Here is a 16845-nt window from a genome sequence, read left to right on the forward strand (position 1 = left end):
ACCATGATGCATGAGTTTCATCCAAATCGTCTAACTATTTAAAAAGAAAATAAATAATAATCATAATAATTTTAAGGCTTGAGACAAAATTAAGACAGATTATTTATTAAGTGGACCACACTGTGCGGTGAGGATTGAACGACTACCATTGGCATCCTTTGGGACCTTATGATCAGATTGGATGGGAAATAAATGTTATGGCGGGCCTTGGGAATTTTAATAGTAGAAATTATTATCACCACTTACATTTGGGTGTGACCCATTTGATATACGTGTGGCCCATGTGATGTGGCCCACTTGCCATATGAGGGTCCATTGTGACGTATTCAAGCCCACTGGTGCGGCCCACTTGACGAATATAAGGCCCATGTGATCAGGCCCATCTTGATGTAGTTGTGGTCATTCGTTGGGGCCCATCTTAATATATACAAGACCCATGTACATGAGGCCCATTTGTTGTATTGAAGGCCTATGGGTCGAGGTCTAATGGGATGTACATGAGGCCCATTATAACATGATTCCACCATGGTTTGTGTGCTAACCTTTATAACGCGCTATACCTTGGGAGCAATGATGGTTTGACGTCCACATTGTAAAGATAATGTTGGTTAAATGTCCGTATTGTCACTCTCCCTAAGGCCCATTGATAGGCCCATACTTATAGTGTGTAGGCCGTCTAGGCCCATCTTCGTTATGAACAGAGCCCATCACCATATAACATGTTTAATATAGATCCATGATTCATGATCATACGTATCATATGTATGCCTGATATGAGGAGTAACTGATCATAACATATGCCTACGGGCGGATTGTTTATGGGCTCCCTGATAGGCGGAGTTGCCCTACATGAGCGCGTGGTACGCGCATGATTGTTGCATGTCTGGTAGGGTGATTCATGCACTGACATTTGTATGATTGTGATTATTGTATACCCTAGCGACATCAGGGCCATAGCCTCCACAGACACATCGTGGGTGGTTGGATTGGATACCGAAAATACTGTTTCTAGCATCGGGGTGCCATAGATGTCCCTAGGTGAAAATTCCTAAACCCGATGGTACCAGAGGATGACTCCAACGTCGAGACCGAGTGGATACATGAGCGCGTGAAGGCCGTATACCAGTAGGCCGCGTCTCCCACTGTGTTGTGGTCGGTTGAAAAGGGGTGTGACCTTACCTACCTGAGTGAGGGGGTAATTTCTAGGTTGATTTTGACCAGCTTGAGGAATGGGTCCGCTATCGACAGCCGGGCCCGATATTGGCAGACGGATAGTGAGGTCTCTTCCACTCTCCCAGTTGTGCGTTTGGATAGGGGCGACAAGCTGGCGTAGAGTGTACTAGACTCCAGTGATTATCCATAATGAGAACTGCACTGATATTTGATGAGTTGTATGTGGATTTAGATGAGGATTGGCATGTTTGAGTTGCATCTTGCATTACATGGTCCTATTATGGCTGGTAGCATTCATATCATGCATTGTATAGCCTTGGTACGGCTGATTTATATTCATGTACGCATCAGCATGATTCTGCATTACTCTGACCTTGCATTCTGAGCACGCTTATATTGCGCACACACTTACACCACCCTCTAAGGTTTCTATAAGTTTATGCACGATCGATGCGTGCAGGTGACGCTAGGACGCAGCCGTAGCATAAGAGCATCAGGAGCGTGTAGTCGAGCTTTTGGAGTTTCCATTATTTCCATTATCTTATATTTTCCTTCAGACGCATTGTACTTAAAAGTTTTTGATCATAGTGAATTTTGTGATGATGTTCTTATGGTTATTGTTCGTAGGTTATGCTTATGGTTATACTTATACTGAATCAAAATCATATTTGAAATCCTCCTTATAGGATCCCAGGATCAGAACCTGGTGTATAGATGCCGGGAGTCGAGAATGCGGTACTACGGAGGCTATTGGCACTGGATTCGACAATCGGGAATTTTGTGAGCCCGGTTTCCGAGTTCGGGGCGTGACACTGGCTCAATCCCCGTGTTCGTCAAGCTCAGTCTAGAAAGATCTACCATAAGTCTGGAGTGCGCTCGCTCCTCCTTATCGTCCATGCCGACATCATTTAGCGCGTCCAACTCCATCAACCCTGCATTTATAATGTGTTCTGGTTGGTGTTTTAGAACACTATCCCAGAGTGGGAGTGAGTAGCTAACTCAGTGGTATCATTAGCAATAAGCGCACAATTTATCATGCATAGAATATATTTAATGAACAACAAACAGCATGGAATCCTAAACACTATTATTAATGCAAATGTATGATTATGATATGATGCATGCTCCTCACAAAAATCAGCTCTCTCTTAAGCGACGACATCTGACGTTCGCAATGAAACAACACTCCCTCCAAAGTAACCTCGACTGCATAATTACCAATAATATAAATGCAATGCCATGGAACATGTTAACCAAGTTGATTAGTTAAGTCCATTCATCCAGCAAGTTGGGGAAACCGGAATACCCCAGTGGAGTTATTACCCTTAACTTGATCATGTGGCTCAAGGACCGTGGTCATGTGACTCTCGTAATCCTTAGCCCTATATTGGGGTCGTCAATCCCGAACAAAATATAACATGGACGAAATCAAATTGGAACTTAGATGTCCCACTCGCAGTCATTATAGGGAGGTTGTTACCCCAACACAAGCCGACAACACGGGTATAATGTCTCATACCACCGTTCCTGGCTCAGGAGTCCAAATGCTCAATGGACACTAAGGGGAGGCTAGTCACCCCAACGTAGGTTGATAGCACAGGCACAGTGTCTCATACCACCATCCTCGGCTCATGAGACTATGTGGGCTGTAAATCATATTTTTAAATGGGCGCAATGGTCTTAGGGTACTTCGGGTTCATACAGGCGTGATCAAATAAGGTTAACATACCGGGATGGTCAACTAGTGGTCAATATCCCCCGACAGGCTGAACTATAACTAATAGGCGTGAGAACATGATCTCGTGTAATCCAACTACAGCCAACAACCTACGATTCAACTGTCGGGCTAGATTTACTTAGAGACAGGTCTAATAAGAACCTCCCAAATAATTCTAGGTAATCGGCCAATCCATAGGAGAATTATGCATTAAACACACCAATCACGACATCTATACATACATTTCACATCAGGCAGATATAGTTTTAGCAAAATCAATGCATGGGCAGCTCCATATACAAGTTCTATTTCATTTACAGGTTCTACACAACATGTTCCAGCTCATATAATTATATGGATAGTCATGTAGGAATAAATTCCCCACAGGTTATCATGCATTTTACGGTTCAATCATACATTACAATCCAGATAAGTGAATCGACCAACTCGGCATTTCTTTATCATTACATGTCTACAACAAAGCATGCGAACTACAAGTTTAGGGATTCACGAAATCAAATATTTAACAACCATTTTCAGCAATACATGTTAGCATGTTGGGCATAGTTAGGACCAAACTAAAAGCAACACAATTAATCATCAGCAAATTAAGAAAATTCACAAATTTGAAACCAACGAAGCATGCACATCAGCAATTTAGTTTAATTAAGGGTTTGGGGTCAAGTCTTTTCCCATGAATTTCAGAAATCTCTTATTTGTCACCTTAGTTATGCCTAAAAAGGAAAATCCAGCTACATGCACCAATATACACTAAGCACGTTCATTAAACCTATACTAGACGCGATAACCGGCCACCTAAAGGTAATGGTCCTCACCTATTCTTAGCCGGAGGTCATCGAGATTGTCCTAGCGCCTCCTGGTCCGCAAGCTCGAGGTGTCGGGGCCCTACATTGCATAGAATGGAGGTAAAACACATGTTTGTTGCAAAAATCGAAGAAGACGAGGTTGGGAACCCTATCTTACCTTAGATGGGGCGAACTTTCACTCTAACAACGGTATGAGTCGGCGTTTTTCGGCGATAGGGAGGTGAAAGGGGCTAGGATTTCCAAATCCCAAGCTCCAAGCTCAAATGCACCACCAAAAAGGGCTTTCCCTCTCCTCCCTTGCTCTCTCTCTCCTTCTCTCTCTCTCTCAGCTGCTGTGGTTATGGGCTGAGAGAGAAAAGGGCTAGTGTCACACCCCAAACTCGAAAACCGGGCTCAGAAAATTCTCGATCGCGGAATCCGGCGCCGACAGCCTCCGTAGAACCCTATTCTCGGCTCCCAACGCCCATTCGCCAGGTTCCGATCCTAGGATGCTACAAGGAGAATTTTCAACATCAGTTTGATTCGTAATAAGCATAACCAAAGGCATAACCCACAAACAACAATCAAAAACTCCATCACATTTTCACTATGATAAAAAACTTTACAAGTACAATGAGCATAAAGGGAAATGCAATGAAGATAGACCAAAAGCTCCAAAATGATCTGCTACGGCTCAAGCCTCAGCGCTGCTGCGGTCCAACGTCACCTGCATGCAACGGTCGTGCATAAGCTTATAGAAAGCTTAGAGGGTGGTGAAAGTGTATGCTCAAGGTGGTAATGCAGTTATGCAGTATCAGAGTAATGCGAAACATACTGATGAATGCCAAGAATACCATAGCCGTACTAAGGCCATGCGGTGCAAAGCATGAATGATGTCGGCCCTATCAAGGCCATGCAATGTGAAATGTAACTCAAGCATACAAATCCTCATCTAAGTCCACATCAATACAACTCAAAATCTGGGATATCACCGGGTCTAGTACACTCCAAGCCAGATTGCCGCCCCACGCGCGCAATAAGGTGAGTGGAAAAAACCTCACTATCCGCCTGCCAATATCGGGCTCGGCTCGTCAATAGCGGACCCATTCCTCGAGCTGATCAGACTCAGCCTAGTATTGCCCCCTACTCTCGGGCGGGTAAGGCTGCACCCCCTTCCAACCGACCACGACACAGTGGAAAGCGCAACCGTCTGGTAATCGGCACTCAACGCTCATGCACCCACTCGGTCTAGACGTTGGAGCAACCTCTTGGTACCATAAGGGTTTAGGGACTTTCACCCAGGGATATCTATCGCACCCCATGTAGAACAGTATTTCCGGTATCCAATCCTGCCAACCACGATACGTCTATGGAGGCCACGACCCTGATGTCGCTAGGGTGTACAGTAACCATATCACACAATGCGAATGCATGAATCACACTATCCAGTCATATAGCAATCCTGCGCGTATCGTGCGCTCATGTAGGGCAACACCCCCTGTACGGGAGCCCCTAAACAATCTGCCCGAAGGCATATGCTATGATCAATCATTTCTCATATCAAGCATACGTATGATGCATATGATCATGAATCATAGAACTAAATATATTATATGGAATGAATGATGTTCATAACGAAGATGGGCCTAAACGGCCTACACATTACACGTACGAGCCTAACAATGGGCCTTAGGGAAAGATATAATGCGGACATTTAACCACACTATACTTGCAATGTGGACGTCAAACCAACAATGCTCCCAAGGCACGACTGTCACAAATATCATTACATAAATTATGTTGGGATCACACATTGCAATGGACCTTAGGTACATTCCATTGGGCCTTAAATACATCAAATGGGCCAAATCACATGGGCCTTATATTCATTAAGTGGGCCACATCAATGGGCCGCACCAATGGGCCTTATGTACATTGCAATGGGCTATAACCCGTGGGCCTTAGAGTGCATCAAATGCCTCGCCAATTGGGCCCCATACGTGCATCAAATGGGCCTCAACCCATAGGTCCCAATGCATCTTAATGGGCCTTCACCCATGGGCCCCTAATACGTCAAATGGGCCTCGACCCATGGGTCTTACATATAAATCAAAGTGGGCCTCAACCATGGGCTATAAGTACTCAGATGGGCCTCCCACCACCATTAAATTAAATATAATATAATATAATATATATATAGTACATATAACATTATATATATTATAATATTATATATATATATAAACATATAAACACACACGTACACACCCACACACGCACGCACACCACACGCACGCACACAACAGGCCCATCGTCCCTGGACAGTGGGGATATAACATAAACATCACAGCGGCTGGACGGTGGCAATAAAACACTTACATCACTGTGGGCTCCATGTGGGGCCCACCATAATGTTTACGCCCCATCCAACCCGTTGATAAGGCCACGTGGGCCTAGACGAAGGGTGAAAACAAATTTCACCCTGATCCAAAACTTCTGTGGACCTAAAAAGGGTTTCAAAGGTAAAGGTTCAATCCCACTGTTTCATACGGTGTGGGCCACCTGAGCTTTAGATCATGTTGATTTTTGGGGTGGGCCCACTTTAAAGAGTGGCCCACTCGATGAACGGGTTAGATGATGAAAAAACATCAAGGTGGGACCCACGACTGGAGCCGTGGGTTGCTGCCTGTCTGCCCATCCACCCGGACGCTGGTGCGCAGGCAGCGCTGCTGCCTTTCTGACACAGCAGTAGTAGCTGCTGTGTTGTATTTTTATTTTTTATTTTTATTTCAGTTTTTCTATGGTTTTCGCAGGTGGGGTCCACATTTTGACAATCCACACCGTCCAATGGCCTTCCATGGCTCAACATGAGCAAAACAAGTCCAATATCGGACATATTTTGGCGTATAGGAAATCAGGGAAGGTTTCAATGGTGAAAACTACCATTTGGTATGGTATGGCCCGCCTGAAGGTCTGATTGATCCCATCTTTCGGCTCAACGCCTAAAAGGGGCTTGGGAAAGGAATGGATGGTGTGGATTGAAGACACACATCAAGATGGGGCCTACATGAGTGGGCCTCCTCCATTGACTTGGAACCAAGCTTGTATTTGTGTTTTTCAGCAAACGTCCAACGTCCCTGGACGCTAGACTGTCTGGCCGAGCAAGGTGGGCCTCCTCATGAGGGCCACCACTGATGGATGGTGTGGTACAATACACGCAAAGTGGGCCCCACCTGTAGGTGATTTGGATGGAATACATACCTTGTGGTGGGGTCCATTCAAGTGGGCCACACAACCTCCTTATCATCAAACATAAAAAAAGGAATAGAGAGGGAGAGAGAGAGAGATAGAGAGTGAGATCCGCGTGATGGAGGGACCCCGGCACTATGGGCCCTCCCTTGCATTAAATCATACATCAAGTGGGTCCCATTACATGTGGGTCCATGAAATCGAAATCCAACGGTGGAGATCCCTTCTCCACTAAAATAGACGGTCTAGATGACCCTAAGCATGCAAGGAAATAAACATCATGATGGGGTCCATGGAGAATGGCCCCATCATGGAATGATCATGATGATCCAAGTGGGCCATCGGCCACATCTTAGGGTCCAAAGTGAGATCCAAACCATTGATCGATTGGCCTCACTTGGCCCATCTTAAAAAAATATTAAAACTACCCTATCAAAGCACCCACCGCTTGATCTTCTTGCTCCCTGGCTTCCTTAGCTCCTTGTACTTCTCTTTGATGGAGGAAGATGAGAAATGGATGGTTAGGATGGGAGATCTAGGGATGGAAAGGTGGGCCACACTTGATGCTTGGAAAGCTTGGGAGAGGTTCATACGTATGGTGATTTTTTTTCTTTTTGCTTGGGAGAGTTTGAAAATAAGGGAGAGACTTGTAAAGGGAGAGAGAGAGAGAGAGGGAGTGATGGGTGATGGAGTGATGGATGTGGTGGTGATGGGTGTAAGAGCTTCTTTTAAACTTTTTTGGTAAAAGTTGTAAGAGAGGGTATGAGTTGTAAGAAACTTTTTGACTTTGGGGCTTGCTTGGGAAAGGGTGAAAGGTGATGTGTACTTGACATGATGGGATTGATGGGTTGATTGATTGATGTGACACCTTATAGAGATTCCCTCGAAATTCGCACGCGCGGCGTTTTCCTCGCACCGAACGCTGGCCCACATCTCCCGACCAGGGTATCGCCTCGGCGCGCAAGTCGTGGCATCGGAACCACGGCGACGACGCGGTCGCTAAGGTATAAGCCCAGGATTGAGTCGACTCGGATTGACGGCATGAGAATCAGGGTCGCGCGTAAATACTGGTTAAGGGTCGAAGGTTGCCGGAATTAGACCAGAAAGACCGCAGAAGCCTATGGAACGGTACGGTCTAGGATACGGGGCTTACAGCTAGACTTTTATATATCCATAAATATTTCTGTTGGCCCTAAGGTTTAAGGAAATTTCCATAATGGCCATGTGGGACCCATTTTAGGCTATTAGGGCTGCTCTGATGCCCCCTGGCCCATCTAATTTATGGGATAGGTGCCCCATGGCTCGATAAAGGGCTGGGTAAAGTTTGACGGTAAACGGATGCGGGGTTTTATCGGAATGACCCGATTTGCAATCAATAGTCACTTATCCTCGATTAATGGTCAAATTTTACGGACAAGTGCAGAGAAATATCTTCAACTTATGGTGAAAATTTAGGTGGAGTCTGACGGTTGAAATGTCCTAATTTACTACTCTAAGTGGTGGGACCATTTGTTTTAAAATTCAGATTTTTGGTCTATGCTAGGGCGAGTTGCACTTTACAAGTGCTGACTTGAAAGCATGAATCGTTTATTTTTGGGTGTCGTCTGAGTCTATCGTCTGTGATGGACCACAAGCTCGGTGAGATGGACATTACAATTTCGGAACTAGTGGCCCACTAACAAGCAGTCTGGAGCTTGTTCGGGTAATTGGGGCATTTTTGGAATAAATTGGGTAGGGGGATTTCTTGGGCGTAGCTGTTGACGTATGGATTGACGAAGTTCACAGTATGACCTATATGAAATTAGTGAAAGTGGTGATTTAGTCACTCTACACTATCGATTTTAGGCTAAAAGAGTAACTGAGTTGATTTAGTCCATTAGTCAAGATCCGAGTTTTATCTAACTTGACTTCGAGTAGATCTTTAATTTAGTTACGATTGTTTTGATTAATCAGTGGTAAGTCGGTTAGATTTGGGCCATATGTGAATAAATCATGGGGATAAACCTAATGTTTAAGTGATTGGTTGGATTCATTAGTCTTCTACAATCGATCAAATCCTATTTGTACGGTTCTTATCGGTACCAGCCGCGTATAAGCCTATCTCGAGTGTCAAAGGTCCATAAGTGATGACGTGGCTAGTGATTAAAAAAATATTTAAAGGATTTTTAGGCAAATCCTAAAATAGCGAAAATCTGGGGTGTTATAATGAGGGTTCAGGCTCTTGTCAAGCCCTTTAAGGGGACGAATTGTCACATGCCACATGACCATGATTCATGTGCCCATTAAATGAGGAACGTGCTTGGTATAGGTATAAAAGACCTGCTAGGTGAGCATATCTTATCTCACAACTAGATATGATCTTATCAATGAGGTTGTCTCTTACAATCCTTCCAAAATGGGAGATTTTTCCAGAGACGTCAAAGAACCAGCAACGATCTAGAAGATTCTGAATATTCGCGAATTGAACCAATCTCCAAACGAACCTAGGCTTAGATTGAGCCACGATCGGGAGGAACATAAACATTAATTGCGTTAGGTTCACAACCATGACTCATTCGGAATCAAAGAATGGGAGAAGTAGATCCAACCTAGTCCGATAATATATCGATATTGGGTGTCAAATCTTATCTCACTTATGACCATCACCTTAGGGATGATTAAGAGTAAAATGTGGTTAGTCCGGACCATCCAACAACTCGAGGTTGACAAAGTGGGTAATCAGCAGAGATGTTACTAGCCATGATCAGTTCAGGGCTAGCCTTGGAGGTTTCTAAGTCTAATCTTTAATAGGCCATGAACATATCTACGAATGGTCAACTATGGAAAGAAGATCTGAGAAGCTAGCGCGTCTGGAGCTCTATCTTTCCAAAGAAAACCCAAGTTTGCTAAGGAAAATGTTGCATATTCGGAAAGCACACACGAAGAATCTTGAAGGACTTAAAATCCCAGTGATAGGCTTTGACCGCCTCAAGAAAGCTATAAAAGGAACACCTGAAGAAGAGTTCGAGGCCCCGTACTAAACACATATATCTACATGTCTACTTTATATTCATGCCTATTTTACTTTTTCTAGCCTAGTATACTACTGCCAATGGCTCCCATTGTAGTTTGTTTATTGTAGGAGTGTATTAAATATTTGCAACCTTAAATTGCTAGATCCACATTCCCATTTGAGTTACAATTCAATTGTTCATACCCCGGTCATATCCTGTTGACCATTTTCCTTGATTGTTTGTTTTAATATGTGCATAATGTATTTATCTTACTTCTCGCTTTAATAAGAGTGTAAAACATGATGGTTGTAATAGGGTCGATACATTAATAAATATCAATCGTGTTTATGCTAGCATTTATTCTGATATGTGCACATCTTCTATTCTGATTGAGGAGTGCCATGTTAAAGCACGGGTGAAATTGAAAGTCCTTAAACCGGTTGATTCTATAATCACTAGTATAAGGTAAAAAGAATCATTTGTGAGGGTTAACTCCTTCCCTTGCTCAAATCGCGTAAGTATGACGTGCATTTAATCAATCAGTTGGTGGCCGAGAGGACTCTGGATTCATATCTAGTCTCCAATCTGTCTATCTTCTCACATGGGCACTGACCAATTGAGTAAATATCCTTGATTCAAGCAGACTTTGGCACGCCCGCACAATCATACATGCATATGTTCTTCCGATCCAAGCCTTCGTGCTCTTGATTGGTTGAATTGAGAGCAACATGTAAGATCCAATCCCAAGTTGCAACCCAGCCAATATGGATCTCCTCCAAACTGTTTCAAAACAATATGGTTCGTAGGAGATTTTGATTATCTAAAACATGATTTTCTTGAATCCTGATTAAGGCTTTTATAGCCATGTTTCCCAGCATGCTTCCACTTGGCCTTAAAAGCTAATACATTGAACTTAACATAAGAGCTATCCCTACCACATGTTTTCCAAACACTTTCCATGACAAGAGTTTGGTGAATGTAGCCACAAGCATTTCAGAAGATAGTGCATATGAGATTGTAATATTGCTTTTTGGACCATATCTTTAATATAATGATACTTCATCTTGATATGCTTTGTCTAATAATGAACCTTAGGAATTTCACTAAGGCAATGGAAGCTTGGTTATACAAAAAAAAATTAAAAAAGAAAAAGTTAAACTAGCCCATCAGACTTTAACAACTTCATATCACTTATGAAGTATTTTAATGAGATGGCCTCTTAATGTCACACCCTTAATTTGGGAACTGGAGCCATCTTAACCCAGCTACCTAGTTAAGGGTGTGACTTAGGGAAAAATTTAAATAATCACATTAATTCATAAAAAAAAACTCATGACATGAATAAAAAAAATGCTAATTAAATCAATAATTCAAATATATCGTGAACTACTCATAAGATGTTTCTTTACACATCCCATTATTTGAACTAAAAACCAAATAAATATCCTAATTAAGAAAATAAATGAAATATTCCAAATCATATAATTGTTCAAACAAATAAAATGTTCATTCGTCTTTTGTAGCCCATTCTCCCAACATTCTATAAAGGCTATGTTATGCTCCGCTTGCTCAAGTGGTATATTATAAACGTTATCCGGCAATTTGCGCAAGCGATGCACGTATTCTTTTATCTTGGATGGTTAATAGTCAACAAGGTGAGCTATCAAAGCCTAGTAAGTACAATTCATGCATTTATAACTCATACACGATGCGGATAAAACTGGACATGATGTTCTCAAAATATAGATACTTCAATGCATGATTGGGCCACTTGCTTGAGTTTCCATAAAAAAAATCTGTACAGTTAATTATTTGAACCACCAGGGACACCCACCTGACTAGTGCTAGTTGGCCCTAACTCGAGTAATGGAACACATACCAAGAGTATAAACCTCGCGTATTGACAAATCTTCTGGTCTAATTAGCTATCACTCATGACCTAGATCATTAAGTAACCCATTATGAGCTGGTTGGACTTCTATCCTACCCGACTCGTAGTCCTTGACGGAGGCCCTATTGGTATCAACTAGGGTTGAGGTTTTGCACACGAGACCTCTCCTCCTATCTATTTAAGGGACAACTTATTTTCCTAGTTATTTGGTATTCATTCTTATGAAATATTATGTCCATTCCCCAAATATTTCACAATTCAATGCAATTTAATTCATAAGACATATTAACTGTAATACATATAAGTTAAGAGATGCATACAAAATTCTACTATCCATATAGAGTTTAATTTATACTTACCTATACAGAGAAATTTGCATGAGTGTACTCTCTCTTCCTAATATTTTTTTGTTAAAATTGTCGAGAGTGGCTTCTTGATTGTCAAATACACTTTTTAGTCATTTATAATTTTATTTAGTGTAGATAATTACTAAGTTTGAGTACTACTAAAATATTTTCTTAATTTTTGGGAATTGTCACCTTTTTTTATATTTATTTATTTAATACACACGCGCCCACACCCACACACTCACGCTGTAGTGGGATTTCACCACCTATGGATACTCGAACCCTTGACCGGGTGTTGAAACTCTTGAGAGTCTACCACTGGAGCAAGAGTAAAGATCCAGGGATTTGTCACTTTATCTATCATGTATGTATGTATATATGTATATATGTTGGGAGCTACCCGAATCACCCAATACAAGTCCATGCATTTAAAATACATTTCTAAATCCTCCTGTACACATGTATACAGATCATGCGGTAAAAAAAATAAAATAAAATCTGATTTGTACTTAAAGAAGATGGCAATCCTATAATATGGTCCATAGTCATGTAGTTTATTATAAAATTTAGAAATTATAGTCTACTTGCGAATAACCCCTTTTTGGTGGGTAACTTAGTGGCTCACTAGAATGGTCTACATATGAGTGCATTGATGGTAGTTCATCCCTTATTAAGAAATAATGTCCCCAATATGGCATTTAATGTAAATTTTAAACCATAAAGTGCGGCCCACTAGTAGAGCCAACATCCCTAACTATTAGTTTACTACATTAAAAAGAAAATTTACCCATACCTACATCATAGTGGTCCACACCAAATCAAGTGTCCGCTTGGTTTAGAGCTATTTCAAAATCAACTGAATGTGGGGTCCACCCATTGTCCATTGTATATAGCATGTGGTGTCGGGCTCCGCACTTCGAATACAGAGTGTGCACCCTTAGACCCAAGTTATGGTCCATGACTTGTACACTAATTGTACATGAATCCGCTCATTATATAATTATTAAGAGGTACAATTTACATATATTCTAGATCGTCATCACATCAACATTCATACAACCAATTGTTTTCACTACGTTTATTAACACTCTCTCGATAACATTCTTCATTTATAAAATAATTATCAAAACTGATCTAAGTCCACCCATTTGGGACTATATTCAACTAAATTAATTAATCATCGTCTAACAAGGTTATGGGCATAATCATATTTTAAATTTAATCAAATCAACAACAATTGAATGGAAACTAAAACTCCTTGAATTAATCACATAATCAATTCAGCTGTCTGATGCAGTGAGCTCGTCTTCTGCCAAATACGACCATTGGTCTTTAGTTTCATCCACCAACCCAGCCTCATTTTCCAACACTCAATTAGATCATCCTACATTGTCTATCTTTATACAGTTGTTAATTTACAACATTAGCTGCCAGGCTAGTGAGTGAACCCAACATGATTCATACATAGCACAATATAAGATATCACAATATAATGGAAATATTGTGTATCCAAGATGAGCATGAATGCAAAAATGTCACGAGGAGGATGTCAAGTGGGATGATTGTCCACTTACTTAGGTTGGATATCCATCAACTCGAAAACTGTACCATTCAGACATCCACTATAGGTAGCCATTGACAATCTATATCTGTCAGACATTCACCTAGGTAGGCATGAGTAATCATACATTTACTACGTGAGTAGGTTTCAATTATTGTAGGCATCTGGTAACGAATGTATTAAGCATTACCATTTAGGGAGATCCCCCAGGTGTGCATGCAATCACGATGGATGCGTGTCATGTGTGCTCAATATCCATGCATGGTTATGTATAGTTAATAAATACACCTCTCTTTGAGAGGAATAACAAACTTAAAATATTAATGATTGACATGTTTACATGTTTAATATGTGTATATCATTTTTGAAAGATAATATGTCATATAACATGGATCATGTTATCATAACCATACAACAGTCACATGAAAATCATATCATATACATCGGTCACAACAATCACATTTTCCATTTTAACCGTACATGTATGAGACACGTTGGGATTTACTCACCTATTTATGTAGGGTCGAATCCTTCGAATAATTGAACACATTAGAAACTATACTTCAAATCCCTATTAAGATTTTTTAGCATACCACAATTCAATCACATTATTTGAACAAGTGGGGGTCTACTTTCGATTTAAGTAAGATGACCCAACATTAATTCTTAATCATAAAAGTTTAAAAACAATAGGGGTTGTCAATTAATGTAGTCGATTGATCGAGATAGATTGAGGGCCCTAGATCGATCTTCCGATAGGTTGACCATGGATTGATAAAATTTGAATTTAGCTCCTTAAGTCTCAAGACACTTTTGGCCACCTTCGATTAATCGAATTCTGCTCATCGATCAATCAAACTTGGTTGGATTAAATCAGTTTGCGTGCTAGATCAATGTGGTCATTCTCAATCGGTACCCTTGATCGATAAAGACCACTCGAGGAGACCCTTACTCGATCGAACCTAGATATCGATCAATTGAAACTCAACATGATTTTTCGACTTTGGTTGTTGGACAAAAATCGACTTATTCGATCGATCAAACACTGACTTTGATCGATTAACTGAAGTCACACGATCCAATTTTCAAAAAATTTAGGAGCTCTTTTCTTCTTCCCTAGCTTTTATGAAAACCATGGATTTCTGGATCAGGTCCAGCCCATCCAATGGTTTTTCTCATTGTCAAATTCGGAATAACCAAATGATTTCTTGATTCTAAAAAATCTAGAATCCATAAGTAGAAATTGAAAACTATTTTTCAGCATAAACTATCTTCATCCATACTATTTGCGGATCATTGTAGGAAACCCCTCACTTGGATCACTCTAGGGTTCTAAGTCCTGACATGATTTGGCTTTAGGATCCTCCGACTCGAATCTCTTAAACTAATACAGCTGGTTTCTTAAAGCCGATCTTCTAACATGCAAAATTTGCGCATAAACTGTTTTCTTCTTTACAAAACTCCTCCATAGATTCAAGCGATGGGTGTAGGGTTAATCTTTCATGCTTATTGGTTAAATCTATGGGTTTCAGATAGAAATTTACGAAAAATAAAGGATGAATAGATGAATTCTTACCAGCAGAAGCTCCTCTTCTGCAGGGCTTATCTCTTTACTCTTACTTAGGTTTGGGGTTTTTTGCAGTAATTTTCTACGAATCTTCTCTTTAAATAGAGGAAGAGTTATAAATCCAGAAGATTCCACCAGGGTTTTGAGGATTTTGCCAAAAAAATAACACTTGTTGTACGGGGAATCAATAAACTAACTTATCCCTCTACCAAGAATGCTCCTACTAACTACACTAAGTGCTTAATTTTGTTAATAAAGAAAAAATCAATTTATTAATTTGTTTAGTCAATGTCTCAAGTCATTCACCAAAAATAGGGTCATTACATGTGGTCCCACCCACCTTTGACATGTGGCCAGCGAATGGGACCCACCACATTGTCCACATGGGTAGCGTGTGGAGTCCACACGGGTGGACAATGTGGATATAAGACACATACATCATTGTGGGCCTCCACAATCAGATATCCCGAACACCTTGGTCCTGTCAGGGGCTTTGAGGGGCCCACCGTCATGTATATGTTTTATCCACGCTGTCCATCTATTTTTGCCGGATCATTTTAAGGCATGAACCCAAAATGTGGCAGATTGAAGGCTTAAGTTGACCACACCACATGAAGTTGTGGGGATTGAACTCCTACTGTTGAAAACCTCTTAGGGCCTACTGTGATATTTATTTGACATCCAACCTTTTCATATGGTTACATGGACCTGGAAGAAGGGAAAGCACAAATATTATTCTAATCCAAAACTTTTGTAGCCTCCAAGAAATTTTCAATGGTAGGCTTTCTATCCCTACTGCTTCCTGTGGTGTGGCCGTCTTGAGCCTTTGATAAGCATTTTTGGGTTTATGCCCTGAAATGACCTAAAAAAGAATGGACGGTGTGAATAAAAAATATATACCAAGGTGCCCTTCAGAGACCCTAGGACCATCCGGCTCTAACTAAGTCTTAGTTGGGTAGTACCTAATCCCTATCTACTTTAGCCATCATCATTAAGTCAGCCCCACGTGGTTTGGGTGGATCCCATAATCCACCAAGGTCGGTAGAGGGATCTATTATGTATGTGAGGACTATTATATATGTGCCTTACATCTACAATGTCCATCCATTTTGGCGGCTCATTCCAGAGCATGATTCAGAAATGAAGCAAATCCAAATCTTCGGTGGTACAACAGGAAACTATCATGATTGAATCCTTGACATTAAAAACTCCATGGGCTACTAAAATGTTCATTTGCCATTTAAGGTTAAAAAGACCTGCATGAAGAGACCACAAAATATCAACTTGATCCAAAACCTTCCTGGCTCATGGTAAGTTTTTAATGGTTGATTGCCACGGTTTCCTGTATTATGGTCCGCTTGTGGTCATGATCTAAAATGAGTTTTCAAAATTGACGGACGGCATGGATATAAGGCACATACATCAAGGTGAGCCCCCACAGTCAGGGATCCATGACTTTGGGGCCCACCTTGATGTGTGTGCATTAAATTCAGGGGGTCCACTCATTTTTCCAGCTCATTTTAGAGTATTCTCCAGAAAAT

The sequence above is a fragment of the Magnolia sinica genome, chromosome 13 (assembly GCF_029962835.1).
Source record: "Magnolia sinica isolate HGM2019 chromosome 13, MsV1, whole genome shotgun sequence".
In the NCBI taxonomy this organism is placed as follows: domain Eukaryota; kingdom Viridiplantae; phylum Streptophyta; class Magnoliopsida; order Magnoliales; family Magnoliaceae; genus Magnolia; species Magnolia sinica.